The sequence below is a fragment of the Podarcis melisellensis genome (assembly GCF_964234715.1).
Source record: "Podarcis melisellensis genome assembly, chromosome: 16".
In the NCBI taxonomy this organism is placed as follows: Eukaryota; Metazoa; Chordata; class Lepidosauria; order Squamata; family Lacertidae; genus Podarcis; species Podarcis melisellensis.
The window spans coordinates 31,815,457-31,837,701 of NC_138533.1; the positions used below are offsets into that span (position 1 = coordinate 31,815,457).

The window sequence follows — 22,245 nt, forward strand, 5'->3', positions numbered from 1 at the left end:
TCCCCAGTACCATATTTTGAATCTGGGAAACCAAGTTTGGGTAATTGATAGGTGGGATTTTAACAAAAGTAACTGGCACCTGTGAGATATGCAACATAACTTTTCATTTTCACCTAGCGATTCATCATAAAAATATCACTCAAAACAAAAACAGTAGGGAGTGTATTATGCCCCCCAAGATAGATGTTTACATAACATTTACATACATTAATTTATATGTACAGTGGACCTTCTGGATACAAATTAAATTTGTTCTGGGGGTCCGGCCGCAACCCGAAACGTCCACAGGCAGAGGCGCTGCTTCTGCGCACACACAGGGCGTGAAGAAGAAGAAGAAGAAGAAGAAGAAGAAGAAGAAGAAGAAGAAGAAGAAGAGGAGTTTGGATTTGATATCCCGCTTTATCACTACCTTAGGGAGTCTCAAAGCGGCTAACATTCTCCTTTCCCTTCCTCCCCCACAACAAACACTCTGTGAGGTGAGTGGGGCTGAGAGACTTCAAAGAAGTGTGACTGGCCCAAGGTCACCCACCAGCTGCATTCGGAGACTCAAACCCGGTTCCCCAGATTACGAGTCTATTGCTCTTAACCACTACACCACACTGGCTCTCACTGATTGAGAGCTTCTGCGAATGCACATGCGGTGAAACCTGGAATTATATGGCACATGCGGTGAAACCTGGTTTGCAGCGTTCGTAACCCGAAAGTTACGGTACGTAACTAGAGGGTCCACTGTATAAGCATTCATTTAGAATTAATTACTATAATTACTATAACCACCACAACACTATGATCAGGTAAACCATGTGCCTGTTTCAAAGATCAAGGAACTGTAGATTCAGAAGGGACCACAAGGGTCATCTAGTCCAATCCCCTGTAGTGCTCAAACCCACAAGCCTGAAATTAAGAGTCTCATGCTCTCCCAACTAAGCAATCCAAGCCTTCAAATTGCTCAGTCTGCTTTCCTGGTTGGGGAAATGGCTGTAGTTCAATGGTAAAGCACCTGGCTTGCATGCTGGAAGTTCCAGGTCCAATATCCAGCATCTCCAGGTACAACTGGGAGAGAACCCCCATCATGAAATCATGAAAAACTGCTGCCCGTCAGGGTAGACAATGTTGAGCCACTTGATATGGGGACCATTTCACCACTACCATCTCTTCTGCCACATCTCATCCTCCTGCTCTTGGCCTTCTATGCTTTGCTCTGAGTGGTCCTTTTTGAGAATGAGGTATTGTGGGTGAAAGGGCCCGGAGAATGCCTGCATCACCACCACTTCGCTGCAAGGTAACTTTAAGTGGTCATTTCCCACCATTGTTTCAAGCAGTGGTAGTACAGATATTCTCTGGCCAAACTCACCCACAAATCTTTGCTCTCAGGAAGGACTCACAGGTGAAAGCAGCATCAGTTGTGCCTCATGAGTGGTCCTGAAGTCAGCAGATGAGATGGTGCTGGGTTCAAAATCTGAGACCTTCCCAATCTGCCATCTGAGTCAGCATGGCTCATGGTGGAGCAGACTCTTCAAGCAGAGGGCTGTCTTGTTTATAGCAGGAAACATGATCATCCTAAACAATTGTGACTTTCCAGGAGCAAAGAAAGATAATACAGTATGGACAATTGCAGCTGATGTGAATAGTACTATGACTTCCTCATGTTTAAAGATTATGAACAGCATCACAAGCAAGTATGAACTTTTAGAGTTAAGCCAAAATCCAGATGTACAGTAAGGTATGGGCCCTGTGTTATAGAGCTGAATCCATTTTCATATTCCTTACAAGAGAAACTGTGTGTTTACTACACCCTGTTTAAAATCTGATAATGTCTCCAGGAGATCAAGGCTGGACTAGCCTGCTTGGCTATTCCCATCTGAGAAGTGGCTCATTTCTACTTAAAGTAAGGCTATTTACATACCATACATTTAAAGCATGTGACTTTCCCCAAAGAATTGTGGGAACTGTAGTTTGTTAAGAGTGCTGAGAATTGTTGCTAGGTAGGGGCTAAACTACAGTTCCCATGATTATTTGGGAGAAATAAAAAGGTAAAGGTAAAGGTACCCCTGCCCGTACGGGCCAGTCTTGCCAGACTCTGGGGTTGTGCGCCCATCTCACTTAAGAGGCCAGGGGCCAGCGCTGTCCGAAGACACTTCCGGGTCACGTGGCCAGCGTGACATCGCTGCTCTGGCGAGCCAGAGCTGCACACGGAAACGCCGTTTACCTTCCCGCTGGTAAGCGGTCTCTATTTGTCTACTTGCACCTGGAGGTGCTTTCGAACTGCTAGGTTGGCAGGCGCTGGGACCGAAAGACGGGAGCGCACCCCGCCGCGGGGATTCGAACCGCCGACCTTTCGATCGGCAAGCCCTAGGCGCTGAGGCTTTTACCCACAGCGCCACCCGCGTCCCTTTGGGAGAAATAATGTGCTATAAATGTACTGTATGTACTTAGCCTTAGAATAACAAACGTTAGCAAGGTACTCTCACCTTACTCCTCCACATTTGAGCAAGATGTCCCAAGGTAGGAATGTCCTGCCACTTACTGTTTGTTTGCCTGTTTTTACTTCTTTAAGGGTTCCTGGTTCCAGGTCGGAGGACTGTACCATTTTTTTCTGCATGTAACTACTTGCAATGCATAGATAGATTAGATGCACTGATCTAATGTTTAAAAAGAAGAAGCAAAATAAATCCAGGACCTTTGTATCCTGAACATGCTAATCCTTGTGAATATATATATATATATATATATATATATATATATATATATATATGCAGGTTTTGGTGTCCTCGGGTGTCTTCCCGTGTAAAAGTTGGGGTGTCTAGGCGACGTTTCGACGAGGTCTCACTCGTCATCTTCAGGCTGGTGCTTTCGGCTTCTTGTTACTGGAACAGAGCAGGATCTCAGTGTTTGAGTTCCTATAAATACTGTTGAGGGGGTGTGGTGTATAGCCTCCAATGTTCTGGGCAGAGAGGAAGTTCCCAGGCTAGTGTGCCTTTTCTTCTTTTGTTCCTTAATTACTTGAGGGATATCTTGAGTGATTTCTTGAGTGATATCCTGAGTACCACTTAGGTGGGTCATTGGGTGTGGATTAGTTGCTAAAGTCTTTGTGTCTTGACCTCTTGAACTTTGTGAAGAGTTTTTCTGAGAAGATGGCTGTACTGCACTTAGTTGTGCTCTGGCTTGGCTTCGTGTATAGGGGCGAGCTGTGGTTTTGTGGCCTGTGTCAGCCAGATCTGTGTAGGGATTGCAGGGGGGTGCAGCATCCTCCCCACAAAAACTGACACCAGATCCAGAGGCACACAGAACGCCATCACCAATCAACCACACCAGACCCAAACCCAGACCCTCTCCACAGATAAATTACAGACACCATCCAGTAGCCAAACCATGGTGGCACCTCCGGATGCTGCACCCCCCTGCAATCCCTACACAGATCTGGCTGACACAGGCCACAAAACCACAGCTCGCCCCTATACACGAAGCCAAGCCAGAGCACAACTAAGTGCAGTACAGCCATCTTCTCAGAAAAACTCTTCACAAAGTTCAAGAGGTCAAGACACAAAGACTTTAGCAACTAATCCACACCCAATGACCCACCTAAGTGGTACTCAGGATATCACTCAAGAAATCACTCAAGATATCCCTCAAGTAATTAAGGAACAAAAGAAGAAAAGGCACACTAGCCTGGGAACTTCCTCTCTGCCCAGAACATTGGAGGCTATACACCACACCCCCTCAACAGTATTTATAGGAACTCAAACACTGAGATCCTGCTCTGTTCCAGTAACAAGAAGCCGAAAGCACCAGCCTGAAGATGACGAGTGAGACCTCGTCGAAACGTCGCCTAGACACCCCAACTTTTACACGGGAAGACACCCGAGGACACCAAAACCTGCATTCCTGTACCCGTGAAAATCTACGAAAGCAAATATATATATATATATATATATGAAAGTCACACAGTTCTGCCTTAATGCAATAATTAAAGGGTTAATTATATGTGCCATAAAAACTAAGCTCTGTGATTTATGGTGCACACCCACCCCCTATAATCTGGTCATAAATAAAAGGGCTGGTGATAAGGAAAAGCTGCAGGCAGGAGAGCAACTCACCATCTTTAATGGGCAGTTATATGACATGCTTCTAGTACATTGGCAGTAAATCAGCAGAAACATCTTTTATAGAGTTCTGGGTTTTATGATGTCATTAACTTTCCTCCTTATACTTAAGGGATAATGAAATAAAGTTGTGAGGAGGGATCAAAGGATGAGCCTGGGCTGTGTAAGTTTGAGGTTGCCACAGGAGAGCTGCACTCATTCCTCCTTGCAGGCGAGGATCGTGGTAGTGCTGGTGGTAAAGAACTGGGTGATTTGGGGAGGGGAGGGGAGCGAGAAGGAGGTGAAAGACCACAAACTTTTGGCAAACTCTGACTAGCGCACAGAACATTAATGAGCAGTTTTATGAGAAGCAACTCTTTAATCAATGGTCTGTGGCTTCCAAACGTTGCAATTTAGCCTGAATTTTTAACATGCTGGATGGCAAGATCAACCTGAAGTTCAAAGCCGTTTTCAGTCACAGAAGCTGCATTTTAAATTGAAGGTTAACGTGACAGTCTCAGAAGGATAAGCATCTGCAACAGTGTAGTCTCGTAAACCAGCTAGAGCAGGCTGGCAGACTGTTTCAGAAACCTAGCTTTTTCGCAAAGCACAGTTGAGGATCTCAGGAGTTAAGCCCACTCTAGTAGATGACAAATTCCATCAGTTGCACCATTTTTCCCCCTCATGAAAGACAGTGAATTCTGATGTGTTTTGGGCCATAACCCTACCGCAGTGGAGAAGAGGGATATCTTGTAGCAGATAATGCTAACAATCCTGGTCTGCCTGCCCACATCTTGCACAGGTTTTTATTTTTAACTTCACAACCATTTTTCAGATGTTTGACCAGAGCACAGCAAATGTGTAAAGCGAAGAGTGTGTGCACCCTCTTGTCACATGCATTTGCGAGCAGACTCAGTTCACACATGAAACAAAAAACCCATGTAAGTCAAACAGTAAAGCAATATGTAAACACTGAAACAGAATGAAAGCCTAGAAACACGTGTGTGTGATGAACTAACACAACCCACACAACTAAAATTGGCAAGAAAGAGGCCACAAGTATACTCTTCAAATTAAAGGCCGAAAGCCTGGGTGTAAAGAAACGTGCCTACATATAGATAATGATGGTGCCAGGTGTGCCTTCCTGGGGAGAGGATTCCACAAGTGGTCAGCCACCACTGAAAAGGCTCATGCTCACACCCTCTATACCTCTCTCCAGGCTTCAAAGATAAACTAAACTATAAAACTGCAAAAATGACAATGATCACCAATACACAGTAGTTGGCAAACATAGATGGAGCAGGCCATGGATATGAGCTGACACAAAGCAGGTTGGATGGGAAATCAGTGGGAAGTGGTTGTGCTGGATTGTTCCAATAGCAGAAGACAAGAGACACTATTTACATTACGGGAGTGGCAAGTGGTCTCCTCTGTGGTCCAACTCATAAAGGGGGTACCCAAGTCCAAGGCCATTTAGGACAGGAGTAGCTAAGGTTGTGCCCTCCATATGTTTTGGGACTCCAGCTCCCATCAGCCTCAGCCAGCATGACCAATAGTCATGGATGATGAAAATTGTAGTCCAATAACATTTGGAGGACACAACTCCTGAAAAAAAGTAATGTGGAAGCAGAAGCAGAAGCAGAAGCAGAAGCAGAAGCAGAAGCAGAAGCAGAAGCAGAAGCAGAAGCAGAAGCAGAAGCAGAAGAAGAAGAAGAAGAAGAAGAAGAAGAAGAAGAAGAAGGGGAGTAGTAGTAGTATGGATTTGATTTCCCACTTTATCACTACCTGAATAAGTCTCAAAGTGGCTAACATTCTCCTTTCCCTTCCTCTCCCACAACAAACACTCTGTGAGGTGAGCGGGGCTGAGAGACTTCAAAGAAGTGTGACTAGCCCAAGGTCACCCAGCAGCTGCATGTGGAGGAGCGGAGACGCAAACCCGGTTCACCAGATTACGAGTCTACCACTCTTAACCACTACACTACACAGGGACTGACAAAGTGATCTAACCTTACTGGAGCAGTGTGGTATGGGAGCTGTGCCTGTAATGTAGAAACTGATCAAATTATGTTCTTTCAGAGGGTGAAGAGCCTGGGATACCAAAGCATAGTATTATATTTTAATTATGCCAGAAAATATCCTTTATTAAGTATCGGGAATGCATTTGGTTAGCAGGCGTGAAGCTTAGGCTGCTGTTACTCATCACTTTATTAACAAGAATTGACTTTGCTTGAAATATGAATGTCATAGCTCAACTGAAGAGCACACAGCCTTGTTTCACAATGAATGATAATGGCCTAAACCAAACATGACCATCTATCTCTTGCCTATCAGTATGCACCCTTCTAGGTGCTGTGGTTTTAACTCTCATCAAGCAACTGCATGGATGAAAGGTATGTTTTGTGAGGTTATTAACAAAATAGGGAAGGAAGGAAGGAAGGAAGGAAGGAAGGAAGGAAGGAAGGAAGGAAGGAAGGAAGGAAGGAAGGAAGGAAGGTGGATAATCTTGTGTACTGTGACACCGCCTTCAAATAAGAAAATTTGTTATGGCAATGTTTCTTAGAGAGCTTTATGCATTCAAATATCTCTAAATGAAGGACTGCTCCATGCATTGAACATAACAATCTAGATGATTGTATACCATTACCGAAAATTGAACTCAGCCTGTATAACCTATGCAGAGCTCCAATTTATCACGAGAAACATTTCACCAGCCTATTCACATAATGAGTGTGGATATAAAGTTAGCACCAAGGAAGATGAGAACCCCTCTGGGTTGTTTAACTCAGCCTCTTCTGTCATTCCCTACATTATTCTTTAGAAAATATGTGGAGGAAAAGAAACCACAGGGACCTTGCTGTGAAAACAACAAGAAGAAGAGCAATTGGTGCGAGAAGGGTAAGTGAAGTGCCTATGGTGGGATTTTGTAAAATCTAATGTAAATTAAGGGACTGCTGTCCTATCAGACAAAAATAAGCTATCCAGTTCCAAAAACATCCCCCCAACTACTCTGTTGATTTTGCAATAATACACAATAGATGGACACAATAACATCCATAAAGAAAAACATGTAAATATCCTCCCTCCTATTATTAGATGCTGGATGACTATTCTTATTCAAATTCTATTATATGATCTCTGCTCCTATTTGTTTACCATCTATTTTTCACCCAAAGGAGTTATGATACCCATGAACATAGTTTTAACAAAGGGTATGCAATCAAGTCCAGACATAGTAACATGTGTAATAAATGGCCACCAACTGACATGAAAGTGTCTGGCTTCTTTTATCCCTTCAATACTGCTACACCATGATGTACCTAAAACAATTTTGATACACGCAGCTATCTAAAAAAAATTAAAGCTTAATCCTATGTACCTTTATTCAAAAATCAGTTCATTGTTTCATGGGGCTTCTATTGAGGATGAAGTACAGATTGCAATCTAAGAATTAGGTTGGGACTTCTGCACAAGCAAACACTGCTCCTCGATTGCAAATGTCATAAGATATTTAACACCTGAGGTTCTCCTTGGATGCACGTGACACTCTACTCAGTTGATTACTCAATTTTTTACACATGAAGTTGACCCCGATAAGTGTTAAGCAACTTCAACTGGTTCAAAATGTGGGTTGCTAGATGGTAAGTGGAGCTCACCAGTGATTGCATCTCTCCAGTACAGAAATAACCTCATTGCTTATCCATTTGTTTATGGGAATAATTCAATGTGCTGTTGCTGATCAATAATGCCCCTAAATCCAACTCTACAATTCTAGGATACCATTCTGGCAGCCTTTTTGGCTAAAGAGCACAGATGCTCTTAACAAAAATATCAATATTTTAAGGGCCTGTTCCAGATACACCACCTTCAGGTGGGTAGCTTCTGGTTAGGGTGGCCCTGTGCCCTATTTTGAAGTTCTCTATTTGAGGAAGTCTATCTGGAAGGTTATCCAGTTTAAAAATAAAGAAACATCAGAAGGAAATGTAGCAGGCTTTGAAGTTGTCCATCAATATATTGTCCATCAATATATATTGTCCACCTGTATAATTATAGTGAATATTTCTGATGCATATCTATTCATATAAATTGGCATAGACAAAATTTAAGCAAATTTCATTTTGTAATGATTTTAGAGCTTCCTGGAGTGACAACCTGACTCTGGAATTCTCTCTCCAGCAGGGCTAGTGCAGTACATTTTGCTGTCTGCGGCAGCTGCTTCACATTGCCTAATGGTATGGCAGGCCCAACTCCACAGGGAGATTCTAAGAATCATAGAATTATAGAGTTGGAAGTGTCCCCAGGGGTAATCTAGTCCAACTCTCTGAAATGCACAAATCTCCATTAAAACATCCATGACAGACAAAGCAGAGTCCACAACTGCTCAAGGGAGTCTATTCCACTGTCAAACAGCTCTTACTGTCAAATTATTCCTGATGTTTAGTCAGAATTTTCTTTCTTGAAACTTGAATCCATTGGTTCACTTGATCCATCTTCCATGTATTAGCCCTTTAGATATTTGAAGATGGCTATACAGTAATATTTCCTCTCAATCTCCTCTTTTCTGGGCTAAACATACCTAGCTCCCTCAACTGTTCCTCTTAAGGCTTGGTTTCCAGACCCTTGATCATCTTGGTTGCCCTCCTCTGCACATGTTCCAGCTTGTCAATATCCTTCTTAAATTGTGTTCCAGAGAACTGGAAAAAGTATTCCAGGTGTGGTGTGGTCTGACTAAGACAGAATAGAGTGGTATGTTTACTTCTCTTCATTCTAGACACTATACTTCTGTTGATGCAGCATTAGCTTGTTGTTGCTGCATCACATGACTCACGCTAAACTTGTGGTCTACTAAGACCCTAGATCCTTTTCACATGTACTACTAGTAAGCCTGGTGTCCCCCATCTTATATTTGTGCAGTTGCTCTTCCTGCCTAAGTGTAGAACAGTGATGGCCAAACTTGACCCTCCAGGACCAGTGGTCAGGGATGATGGGAACTGTAGCCCCAAAACAGCTGTAGGGCCAAGTTTGGCCACCACTGGTATACAGTAGAACCTTACATTTGTTCCTACTGAAATTGTTAGTTTGGGTCCTGTTCTACAGTTTTTAAGGTCATCTTCAATCCCAAGTCTGTCTTCTGCAATGTCAGCCACTCCTCCCAGTTTGGTGGCATCTGCAAATTTGATGAGCCACCCCTCAATTTCTTCATCCAAGTTATTTTTACAGATGTTGAACAACAACGGGCCCAGGATAGAACCCTGCGGCACCCCACCTGTCACCTTTTTCCAGGATGATGAGGAACCATGAATGAGTACTCTTTGGGTTAGGTCAGTTAACCAGCTACAAATCCACCTAATGGTTGCCTTGTCCAACTCACATTTTACCAACTTCCCCATAGGTTAGTGATAGAGTGTCTGGTTTTCATGCAGAAGGTCCCAGGTTTGATCCCCAACAACTTCATGTAGCTTGAGAGGAACTCCCTGCCTGAAACCCTAGAGTGCCGCTGCCAATACTAAGCTAGATGGACCAATGGTCAGATTCGGTATAAGGCAGTTCCCTGTTCCCGAGGTGCCTTCATTATTACAGTTTTGGTGCCAGATTACTTCTGTGCTATTTTACCTGAGGTTTTAATTAACATGTAATGATTTTTCATGGCTTTAATTGTGTATTACTATATCATCTGGCCTTGTAGCTTTATTTTACTATTGCTAGGTCTAGGATATTTTATTATTATTTTTAGTGTCTATTGTAAGTCACCTTGAAGCTTTTTTGTAGTGGAGAAGCACTATTAAATTGAATTAAAATAAATAATAAAATACAGAATCTTTGTATGTGAATATATTTAAGAAATGCATTTAGTGGCCCCAAATTTAGAACAGTGAGAAAATAACTACCCTTGGGAGGAATATGTACTAGTTGGTCAATATTAATGATCAAAAGATTTTATCATTTTCATGTTACTCAAATCTGCAATACAGCTAAATTGCATTCAATCATCTCTCCTCTGAAGGATTAGTGACTTGGAAGAACAAAATCCACAACCACCAGACTTTGAGCATCATAATTTCTCATGGCTATGCTGCAGAACATTAAGACAGGATGAGGAATTAGCTGTGCCAAGGAGAAAATTTGCTACTGTCAAAGTTATTTAGTTTTTCATTTACAAATACGATGTGATGGAACCAAAGAAGGGGGAAGGGAGGAGATATATTAGCCAGCCAATGTTAAAAGCTGTAATTCGATATCTGGTTATAAATCTTTTTAATAATGCAAGGTTCGGGATGATGTTATTTTTATATATTAAGTATGAGATATTGGTTTCTTTTTAAATTAATAAAAGTCCAGATATATTTAAATACTTGATAGGGCTGACATTTCCTAGAAGGAAGGTGGAGTTTATTTAGTGCCCCACCCTTAAAAACAACAACAAACCAACTTACTAAACTCAGACCATTAATGTGGCCTGCTGGGCGTATTTTGCATTTAACCACCGAACAGTTATTTATTATTCTTCCCCTGAAATTTTCACAGTGCCTCTTTCATCAGTTAAATTCCTCCTTTTGAAACAAGCAACATTTGAACAAAAACAGTCTTTCTTCCCCGCCCCCCTTTCTTTCTTTAAGAATCAAAGCATCCCCCCCCCCCACTCCCTTCTACTGAAATTAAGTTTTCTGGACTGAATTACCCAGCTTACACCATAGCAAGTTCAGCCACTGGAAATTATTTAGAAATAGCCAAACTAGAGGGCCAAAGGCCTCAGGCCTTTATCTTAGACTACATGATTGATGTGTTGTGGGCCCTGCTGTGTTTAACAGTGATTTCTATCTGTTGCTAGCGGCAACAGTCAGGGTCTCAGCATGAGGCCAGAAGCAGCAGGCCTCGCTGCAGCAGCAGGGCCGCACACAGGGACAGACAAATAGTCTTTTCAGCTGGACAGGTCTCATGGGGGGGTTTGACATAAAGGGCCCTTTGGAAAAGCTGGAATTGTCAGTCCTTTGATGGCCCCATGCTGGGCCATTAGCTTCTGTTACTAATTTGCAGCGTATGTGCGAGGGCAGAGCGGCAGGAACACCTGCAAGCTGCTCAAATGCATTGTGGGAAGGATTTTATGGGGAGAGCAAAAAAGGGAAGAAAGGACGAGGCATAACCCCCTCCATCTACAAGGGCGTTTGACACTGCCTATTATCATTTTAAGCCATCAAAAGATGACTGTGAACTAGCAACAAGGGCTCCAACTGAAACTGGAAAAGCAGAAAAGCAGCAAGGAAGGAGAGGGAAACGCTTTTTGGATTTTTATTTTTATTTAAAGGCCATCCACCTTAGCACAATGAGAGGTTTTTCAGGATCCGCCCCCCCTCCCCTTTTCAGGCAGAGGAGGCAATCTTATATAGGCCAAAATACCCAGCTAGAGTGGAGTTTATTAGGAACAGAATTTCTAAATTAAAGCTCAATCTCCCTGCTTAACTTTCTTTGCTTCACTAATTCCACACCTGGAAACAATATTAAACTAAAGCTGAAGATCAAAATGTCGAGGAGCAAAATGTTAGGAGGCAGATTCTTTGAGACACGTATTTTTAAACAGGAAGGGACACTTCAGTCCTGAAGATTTTTAAACAGGAAGAACACTTAAGTTCTGAGGATTCGAGTGTGAAAAACTGAAAGTCTCCAGCTACTTAATGGAAGGAAATTTCTAATGAACTCTACACTGGATGTTGCTAGACATCCAGGAGTGCTCAAAACAATGCATCACCAACAGACATTATTTCCTGATGTTCAGAACAGTTTTAATACTTGGAAACAAGGGGTGTGATATAAAACCCCCATAATGCAGGGGGTACATAATATTGTGTATGATAATAGGTATGTGGGAAATGTTTGTGGAAATCCCAATGGAAAACCTCTGTGTCCAAGAAAACCTGCCGAGTGCCCACACCAAATACAGTATCTTATTCACAAACCTTCCTTTGATTTGTGTTGATATGCAGGATTAGGAAACAATAACCCTTCCAAGATTTCAGCTTTAGCAGGCAGAGGATGTCACTTTTTTGTTTTCAGTAAATGACTAAAATAATATCAAGCACATGCTGTAAAACAATGAACTAATTCTGTCCCTCTCCCCACTCAAAATGGCTAATGAAAATGTTTGTTCTCAGGCTGAGTTGCCCTCCAGAGTACATTTTTTCCCTACCAAGCTATAAAACATGGGTGCATAATTGAGTCACTGACAGCGCTTGCAGTACAGCGGTGCTCACAGATGTCTGTTTAATAAAAACAAATGGTAATAAGGGGATCAATAGAATGCCAAAAATAATCCTGACTTTTACAATGTTTAGAAAACCATAAGCCACATTTTCCTGCTCTCACAACTTCTTCTGTGATCACAACACTCCAGTTCCTCACAAAGAGAGTTTTATAAATATATGTAGCACAGACTCCTTTCTTTACCCTTTCTGTAAATCCCTAGAAGTCATTTCCTTATTGTGTTGTGAATCTCCTTCCTGGTGGGTTCTCTCTCTCTCTCTCTCTCTCTCTCTCTCTCTCTCTCTCTCTCTCTCTCTCTCTCTCTCTCTGATATATTGGGGTCTGTTCAGATACTGCTGTACTTCAAGCTACTGCAGCGGTGAAGAGACCAATTGGTTAGCTAATTAAATTGTGAACCCAATTCTAATTTCACTTCAGTCTGCGGTCTTCTGCAAGCCCCTTTCTCTTAACCTCAGGCCGCTCTGCCCAGTTCCACCCCTACCTGCTGTAAGATACTGATCTTGGCCAACTTAATAGATTCACACTGTATGGTAGGGAATCTGCAATCCTCCAGATATTAGACTGCAGCGCCCAAGAGCCCCACAGCAAACAGTCTGGGATGAGGGCCACAGGTCTGTCCTCCTTGCTGTAAGGTCTACTGAGATAATGGGCATGGGAACTACTAGGAGGGTGTGCCAAACGGTTGATGGGAAAGGTGGGTCTTTGAGAGGCAGGCTTGGAAGGAAATGAGAGGTGACATTCACATAGATGTTCTGGGAAACAGTTTCATACATAAGGGGCAGCAAGGGAGAATGAACCTAAGTCATTTTGAGGGAGAATGATTTGAAACTAAGTCTCTCCAGTCAACACTCTTACCCAGTGTGCCACCCTGGCTCTCAAAGACTCTTACACTGGCTCTTACACTTAGGAGAGAAATTTGGAAATGTCATGGTCTGGAAAAGTTTACACTATATTGTTTGGCTTGGGTTACTACCATTTTCTTTTATAATGTCAACTGAATGATGAGTTTCTCTTCAAAACTGGGGTCACCGGGCTCCAGTCCTGTTTGCTACAGCTGCTCCCCCGCTCCCAATAATTCCCTTGCCTCGAAGATAATGGAAATATTAATTGTAATATTGTACTTATTTTGATGATTCTGGAGTACCGCTTTCATGTACTGTATGCCTTATCATAGCAGGTACATTATGACGAATACATTTGTTGTACTTTGCTTGCCATATATTCTTTGTATGCTAGCCCGAACCCCTGTTTTTTCTTTCTTTTTGTGTATGTACCAATACAGTGGGTTCCTTATTTTTGTGCATACTGCTTGAACAGTGGCAGACCTTGGGGTCTCAGATTTCAGCAGCGCCCTGTGCAATGCCAAAATTTGGCGCTCCCTACCTGTCACCTTCCATTCTACAACATAGAATTTCTTGAAATATCACATTTCATTTTTTCGGCAAGCAGGGAAGTTTTATGTTTATGTTTTTGTTATTTCTGGAGAAAGCAGGGCTCACTTTGCCATGTCTGGCAAGGCTTTCTATTTTAAGGGAAATATTTGACAGAAACAGACACACATGTGCTGACAACAGTTGCCACTATTTCAATGAGTACAAGTAGAGTAAGCAGACGCCACAAGGGTGTCAGCAGAGCTGCGTGAACATGCGGAAATGAGGCTCCAAAGAGAAGATGCACATTTAGTAAGGCTCAAACCGATCGAAAGGATTGTTGGCCAGGAGATGGAACAGTGTGTCATTCTGGAAGGGGAGGCAGATGGCCTTTTTGGCACCCTGGCATTGGAAAATATTTGTGGATTTTCCATCACATTCAAGATGTCAGCTGGTGGAAATGAAGAGTTGTATTGAACATTAGTCGTACTTTGAGCAGACCCATTGAAATTAATGGATCTGTGTGAGTTGGGTCTATTAAAGCCAATGGTTCTACTTTAAGTATAACTTAGTTGAGCATAGGCCCAAAGAACAAATCAGTCTCTGGAGAGGGGAAGGGGAGAGCCTGCAACCTTCTAGAATAGCGCTCACTAAGGGAACGGACCTAGCAAGGCAATAGCTGTTCCTCATCCTTGTAGCCAGCAATAGAAAGAACACCTTCACATGGTTGGACACTGGAGTGGTGGACCCACCCTCACAAGGACAAGGAGAATTGGAAGCTGAACATATAATAAATAATTTGTTGGCATCTTCTCACTTCCAAATTCGTTGTGCCTCAAGGTATGTGCCTTGCTTTACTGACTGTCTCCTCTGTGTCTGTAAATCTAAGCAACATTATTAGACCAGGCAGGCTATTATTCATCCCATCATAATTTTGTACCATAATTAATGGGAACCTTCTATTTACCAGGAGGCACTTCAGACACAGTCTCTTTGTGCCCCCCTCCCTCCTAAGTTCAAATTCCAAGGGAATTCTACAATGAGCATGGTAAATACCTTATTACTGGGTTTTTTATTTTTTTAAAAAAACACAATAAACTAGAAGCTTCCAGACATTTAATTACAAAATATATGCAAATGAAAGACATCAACAAGCCTACAGGAAGATTCCTGCTTCAGTATTCTAGAGAAGCCTCAATAAATATTTCAAGGTTTCAAATGGATGCTTTGCAATCGTATGCTTTTCATTTGCATGAGTGCCGGAAGGAAGCGTTCAAAACCGCCTCAGAGCAAACACAGAGTATTTTCCTGTAAAACTTTAATTGGGAAACTGACACTATATAATCTGTACATCATTGCCTCTGAGCTGTTGTTAAAAAATTAAAGCAGCATCAAAGAGCTGCTTTGTTAAATTAACACATGTTGTATATCCCAGACGTGCTCTGTGCCACAGAAGGAAATTGCTTTGAGCCGTAAACAATTTGACTAGGAAAGCTGGCAGGGCAGAGGTAGCAAAAGCATATAAATAAGAGGTTCAAAGCTGAGGCTATCAAGAGCCAATAGGTCACAAGTAAATGGACAATGAGTTGTGGTTTTGTATGGTTATGAAAGACAGGTAATTTTTTTAAAGAAGGAAAACCAATGTCTGCAAGAAAGATGCATTAACAAACAGTTTCCTAAATGTATTTCAAAAACAAATGTCCTCGCCAGGGGAAACCACTCAGAATGAATTATGAAACCCATGCTCTGATTGAGTTCAGTCTCCTCCAGCTTTACTCTAAAGCAAATAGACATACAATACAATACAATACAATACAATACAATACTATTCAATACAATACAAATGGCTTGTTAGTCTTATTTAGAGAAGACCCACTGAAAGTTAGGGACATGACTAATTTACATCTATTAATTTGAATGGGGCATATAATTTCAAGGGGGCAATCACAAATTATGCAGTCGAGTTTCCTATATTTGGAGAAATCACAGGGGGTCAGCACACCTGCAGTGCACTAGATAACTTCAATCTGAGTAAAACTTACTTGGATGCAACCCTATGTCTACTCGAGCCCCACTGAGTTCAGTAGGGTAGGTGAGAATAGGATTAGAACCTTAGCAGTTGCAAGAAATAATTCAGTTCAAGTTTAATGGACAGGGAAGGTGCTCTCTAGAGCAGGGCTTGTCAACCTGGTCCCTACCGCCCACTGCTGGGTGTTTCAAGATTCTAGGTGGGCGGTAGGGGGTTCTACGGCACAAGCTGAATCCTCCTTCCATCGTGCCCTGTTGGGTGGTAAGGAAATTTTACCATCCAGAAAGATGCATTAGTGGGCGGTAGGTATAAAAAGGTTGACTACCCCTGCTCTAGAGGATACTGAATGCAACCAGGAATATTGATTTCATAATTTCTGTGTTGAATGGTTTCATACAGGGATGACATTTGTGCTAAATATTTACTGGAAAATCAAGAAAGCACGCCTCTTTCAAAATCTCCTTTCCATCCAGTCACTTGGGCTTCTCTTCATTCTAATGAACAAAGTGTCCCTTCTCTTGATTTCTCTTCTTTCAATTACAGATGACACTCCATCATCCCACAAAAAGGTGGGTGCTGCCTCTTAACCTGTGCTAAATTTTTGTCTTGGGCTCAATAAACCAGAAGGCTTCCTCTCTCAATCTGGTTGTCCATTTCTGCACACTTTTCCAACTCTACAATATCCTTTATTATACAGTGGTGCCTCGCAAGACGAAATTAATCCGTTCCGTGAGGCTCTTCGTATAGCGGTTTTTTCGTCTTGCGAAGCAAGCCCATTGACAGCTTAGCGGATTAGTGCTACAGCTGTCAAGCGGCTTCCAGCGATCAGCTGTTAAGCGGCTTATCAGCGGAACAGCTGATAAGCGGCTTAGCGGCTTAAGAAAAGGGCGAAAAAGCGAAAAAAACCCGCGGGGGGATGCAAGATTTTTTTCGTCTTGCGAAGCAACCCCATAGGGGAATTCGTTTTGCGAAGCGCCTCCAAAACGGAAAACCCTTTCGTCTAGCGGGTTTTTCGTCTTGCGAGGCGTTCGTCTTGCGGGGCACCACTGTATGTCTCAATCAGATCTGTTCACAGTAGTCTGCTGGGATCTGCACCGGTAGCAATGTAGCAGTAGGATAAGCTAAATATTCCAGGAGTGTAAGGAAACTGGCTGGCAAAGCTGTTTCATGGCCTGAAAATCCACAACTGAGCTGAGATGTCACAAACTTTTATATCCTCAAAGTCTATGTGCTGGGCACTATGGCTCAAATTGTGCTATTTCCAAAAGATCAATGTCTTAGATCTTTGTTGTCAATTGAGAAGTTAACCATGCCACTATAGGCTATAGACCACTGGTAGCTAACACAGTGTCCTCCAAATGTCGATGGCTTACAACTCCCATTATCCCTGACCATTGGACGACGCTGGCTGGGGCTGCTGGGAGCTGAGCAACATTTGGAGGGTACTCCATTGGCTATCCACCTGGTCCATGAAGTTGGTTTAAGAGTTTTGCATCTTAACACAAGCCAAGCCAATGAAGGGCTTCTGTTCAGTACTGCTGAAGCGGACTAACCAAGCAACTCTTGCAGAAATAAGATACCGGTAAGTATTTTATCTCCAACCCCACACTGTAAAACCCTGTGGGAGGTTAAACGCAAATGTCTTCCATACATAAATGAGAGTGCTCATGTAATTTTATCAGCCTCTCTGGAGTGACCAGCTATTCCTGTCAGAACCACTCAAATATATCTCGTCCTTACCATTACTAGAATCCACAAGGCAACTAGAAACGCTACTCAACTGCACAGCTTAACTGATTAAGTAGGTGGGAACTGATGCCAGATCAGCACAAAAGTGTCTCTCTGCTAACCAGAAACCAGCCGCAAGCTGTGTCAGGGGACTGACCGCAGATATCATGCTGATAGCAAAGAGGCTTGAAATTACAACTTCCTGTTTCACTGCTCTCACGGTCACATGCAACCTCAGAGAGGAAACGCTAGCAGGAAGAGAAACGCCTTCAGATGGTCAGACAACTGCTTAGTGTGAAACATGTCCCTGTGGTTCATTTTTTAGCAGTGATCATTCACCGCAAGACAGAGATGACACTCTTAAAATGTGTCATGATACGCCTCTCTCTCTGTCCAGAAATACACATGCACAAATTGATTTGAGTAGAGCCAATCAAGGTGGGGAGATTGTATGTATGTATGTATATATATGTATATATGTGTATATATATATTGCAATCTACAAGTGTGGGGAAATTGCACCAGAGATGGAACTACTATTTTTAATCATGTTTCCACAGCTGCTGATTGTCAGGTGAAAAGACTGAATGTTCAAAGAAAGAGAAAAAATGCCAAAATAATACTTGCATACTGTAAGGTGCTTCTGTGTATGTGTGTGTGTTTTGAACTGTGGTCTGCAGTGCTTCACCTTCTGAAGTACCAGCTTGTGCTCTGGGTCCTCAGGAGGCCAGACAGATTAGGTTTTAGGGAAAATATGTAATATAGGCTGCAGTTCAAGCTGGGGAGAGTCAGCTGCCCTCCCAGCTTGATAGCGTCAGCTGACACTCCAACTCAATCAGGGCACACCAAGCCCTAAAAAGTTCTTGCCGCCAAGCCAAGTTCAACCAAGAGTCCTGAGGAAGACTCTCCTGCTGTCTTCTCCTGACTATTGTCTCACATTTTAATTCTTGCCTGCATTTCACTCCACATCTACTTCTGGATCTTGAAACTTGACATTCTGCCTGGCTTCAACTTTGCACTTGCTACTCATCTTCCTGAGCTGGTGCCTGAACTCCGGACATCTGTTGCTCTTCTGATCCTCATCCTCTTGCATCTGAGCTGAACTCCAGCCACAGTGCATCTCTGAGTTAGGCCAAGGCCTGACGTCTCATCACATACACAGGACATGATTAGCTAAGTGGCAGCAGTAGCAGAGAAAGAGGGGGGGACGACGAAAAGGGCAGGGAACACTGGGTGGCACTTACTTTGGGGTGGCACACCAAACCCCAAGGTGCAGGGCCCTCCAGCCCCTAACCTGCCACCTCCCCCTCAGCTGCCCTCCAGAAGAAGGGTGCCTGGGAGGGACACAACACCTCAGCCCCGCACTGCTTTGCAGGCAGCGTGCACGCATGTCATGTCCCCCTCACTGCCATCCAAGTGGAGGGGACCAGGCAGGGATGCAGCTCCAGAGGCCGCCCAGCCCCCGGGATGCCCCACCCTATGGAGCTGTGTGCATGCAATATTGTGCGTACCCACCCCAGGTGTCACCGGGGTTCCCTATGCCACTGGGAGGCACTGTGACATCATCATGCTGGATACATGTTCTCTGATCAGTGGGATCATACAGATAACGGAAAGCGGAGAAGTGTCAAAGGAACTGAAAGGAGCTATTGTGATGTCCACTGGCTATAAACAACTGACTGACAAATGAAAAGGGCAACAAACAAGAGCAAAACTGTGCAAAAATGTCTGCAGAATGTCTTTCAATAAACTTTTTTTTTGGGGGGGTACTCCCTGTTTTGCACCAAAACAACCCTTTAAAAATTCGTCTCAGATTTAGTCCTTACAGTGAAAAATAAAAGCCAGCCTGCCTAGCTTTGACCTAACATCTGCCTATGGCCACCCTTTACCTTTTATTGCGGTCTTGGAACTTGAAGTTTTGCCTAGCTGATTCCACACTAGCCTCTGGCCTTTTGATCCTAATCTGCCTGATTCAGTGTGTGACCCCTGGTCCATTTCTGACCATGTCTGTTGCCCTTCTGATCCTCACCAGCCGGCACTTGGACTCGATCCCTAGCTGCAGTCCATTTTGGAATTAGGCTGAAATACATGCAACCAAATGTTTTTGGTGAAATCATAACTCGGCTGCATGAAGAGAGAAATGGCAGAAATTTGAAAAGGAAGTGGAAGAGAGAGAGAGAGAGAGAGAGAGAGAGAGAGAGAGAGAGAGAGAAAGAAAGAAAGAAAGAAAGAAAGAAAGAAAGAAAGAAAGAAAGAAAGAAAGAAAGAAAGAAAGAAATGGTTCATTGTTGACTGTTGCAGTTAAAAGTACGTCTGAATTTTTTAAAAAGCTGAAGACCACAGGTCTAAGTGGTCTCTGGAATGCTTGCAGTTCACCACACTTCGGAAAATGTTGCAAAACTGTATTCAAAGCAGAGCAATCTGGATATATCATCAATCATCAATCTAGTTTAACTCAACAAAATCCACAGGGAAAATTCAAAGTGAGTAAACTTTGCGCTGCTAATTATTTTCAAGTACGTAGTTCAGTGTAAACTGTCCCTAATAAGATGAGGGGGAAAACTAGCATCTTAGTGGAGATAGTATTGGCGCCCCTCCCCCCACTCCCAATTGTTTACATGACCCAAGTACTCAAAGTGCCTGGAGTGTCTCAGCAGGGCAAGCCTGGGGGTTGTAGTCCAATACATCTAGAGGGCACCAGGTTGGTGAAGGCTGGTAGCTGAGACTATACACAAGGGAGGAGGTGGCATTCTGCATGTGCTGCGGGGTGTGGGGGTGTGAGTACTATCCTCTTTATTGGAACCTTAGGACCCTGGCTGAAATTAGCTTTCAACACACATTTATTTGGGAATAAGTCCCATTGGACTCAACAGTGGCTTACATCTGAGTAGTCACAAGTAGGATTGCACTGTCAACTCTGCATTCATTTCCCAAACACACCATTGCGCCGGAAAGTCTCTCCCCATGCCTAAAAAAGCTATATATTTTTTTTAAAAAAATACATTTGGTGTGCAATTATTGAAAACAACAGCAACCCCACTGTTCTCTGCCAATAGCCACCAATTTGCATGGCTTTAAAGAAGGATTAGACAATTTCACAGAGGATAAGTCTACCAATGGTTAGTTCTACCTCCATTGTTGGCGGAAGGGTATTTCTCAACATCAACTACAAGCAGGGCAGGATGTGCTGTTACACTAAGGTCCTACTTTTGAGCCTCCCATAGAACAAGATGTTGGACTAAATGAGATTTTGGTCTGATCCACAGGGATCTTCTTAAATAGGCAACATACCTGGTATAAGAAAGCAAACAGGCAGCCTGAAGTACGATTGGGGGGCAAGGCTCAGAGTTGCACCAGTGGTCAAGTTTGCATCTAAAGCAAGTAGCAAAGTAGCATTCATACTTCATGAGAAGAGTCATGTCGTGACTCTTACTAAGATTGTTACATCCAACTCGACTCTTAAATATACATCCTGAGTAGCAGATGTAGCAGACTTGTTACTGTAGGCTATGTCTCCTGAGGGTGAACAACAAGCCCTTTGTGAGAACCTAGAGGGAAGGAAAGCTGGTGATTTAACAAGGAGGAAAATGTGTAGTATCAAAACAGCTCTCTTGTGACTTACTCCTCACTTCTGTTCATGCCTGACCAGCTTGTTTTAGTAGCATCTTGACTATTACATCTTCCCTTTGCACCATAAATCCCAGCTGGAAAATGCAAGAGAAAATGTGGAAGACAACAATTTCAAAAAATCAGAAACTCGGACACAAAAATTATTGGGAGAAGCTGCAGGCAGAAATAAATGAAGATGTGACATGTACAATTGGATTGTTCTAGGTTCAGAATTCGAAGTAAAATTGTTCACACATATATTTAAATTCTGGAAAGGCCTCCAGACCTACAAAGCTAATGTGCTTGATAGGTGAGCGAGAGATGCAAGCAGAGCAGGAATACAAAGCTCAGCATCTTTCCCTAGATAAAAGTTTTTGATGCTGAAGAATGAGGTTAATAATATAGCTATGTGCAAGGACTCCTCCCACCATCCTCCACTTTTTCTCTCAGGGTAATGAATGAGTTTGGGTTTTAAAGAGACCCTGGAGTTGCAAGTACCCTTGTGGCATGCCGTACAGATACATTCCTATCAAAAGAAAGAGTATACAAACTAAAATGTTGTGGGTGCAACTGAAAGCAGCTCAGGGGCAGTGATGGCTGGTGCCCATTGTGGCTGGCAAGGCAGAAGAAGGCAGGAACTGAAGCCCAACAGTAGTTGGTGCCAGAGCCAATGGAAAGCAGATCTTACTAATTCTAATTTTGTCTCCATCATCCTCTCTTATTTATATAAGGGGAAAACACTAAGACTAAAGAAGAGGAAGCTGACAAGCAGTGCCACATCCTGGGCTGCTTCGAAGGAAGAAGGCAGGCAGGTGGGCAAGTGATTAAGGGCAGACTGAGGTTGGTAGGGCAGTGTCCCATTCAGCATTTTGCCTGGCTTCACTGCTCAGGGGGATTTTTTCCACGCCAGCAGGCTGGTTGTGAAGCCATTCTGTTAATGAACAACATTTTTACCAAAGAGCTAAAAAAAAAAAAACCAGTTGAAAAAAATAGCTTTATGAAACCACAATGTCTCTTTTAACTGTTGCCCAGGGATGGGCTGCAAAGATGAGGCAGCAGCTGTAATTGGAGGGCCTGTGAGCACAACAGCGACAAGCAGTTGCTGGGAAAGCTTAGACTAGCTTTTTGAAGCTGGCAATAAGAGCTGCCTCATGAACTCAGCCTGGCAGCTCCA

General features: G+C 43.0%; 1 protein-coding gene and 1 long non-coding RNA gene across 9 annotated transcripts in view; one reads left to right on the forward strand and one right to left on the reverse strand.

The window, feature by feature from the left end:
* Positions 1-22,245, reverse strand: part of FBRSL1 (fibrosin like 1) — a 790,252-nt gene that overhangs the window by 385,286 nt on the left and 382,721 nt on the right. The window lies entirely within an intron of this gene.
* On the forward strand, positions 9,130-12,030 carry LOC309359653. Its single transcript, XR_014163898.1, has 2 exons — positions 9,130-11,933; positions 11,985-12,030. It is a non-coding gene; the product is annotated as an uncharacterized lncRNA (long non-coding RNA).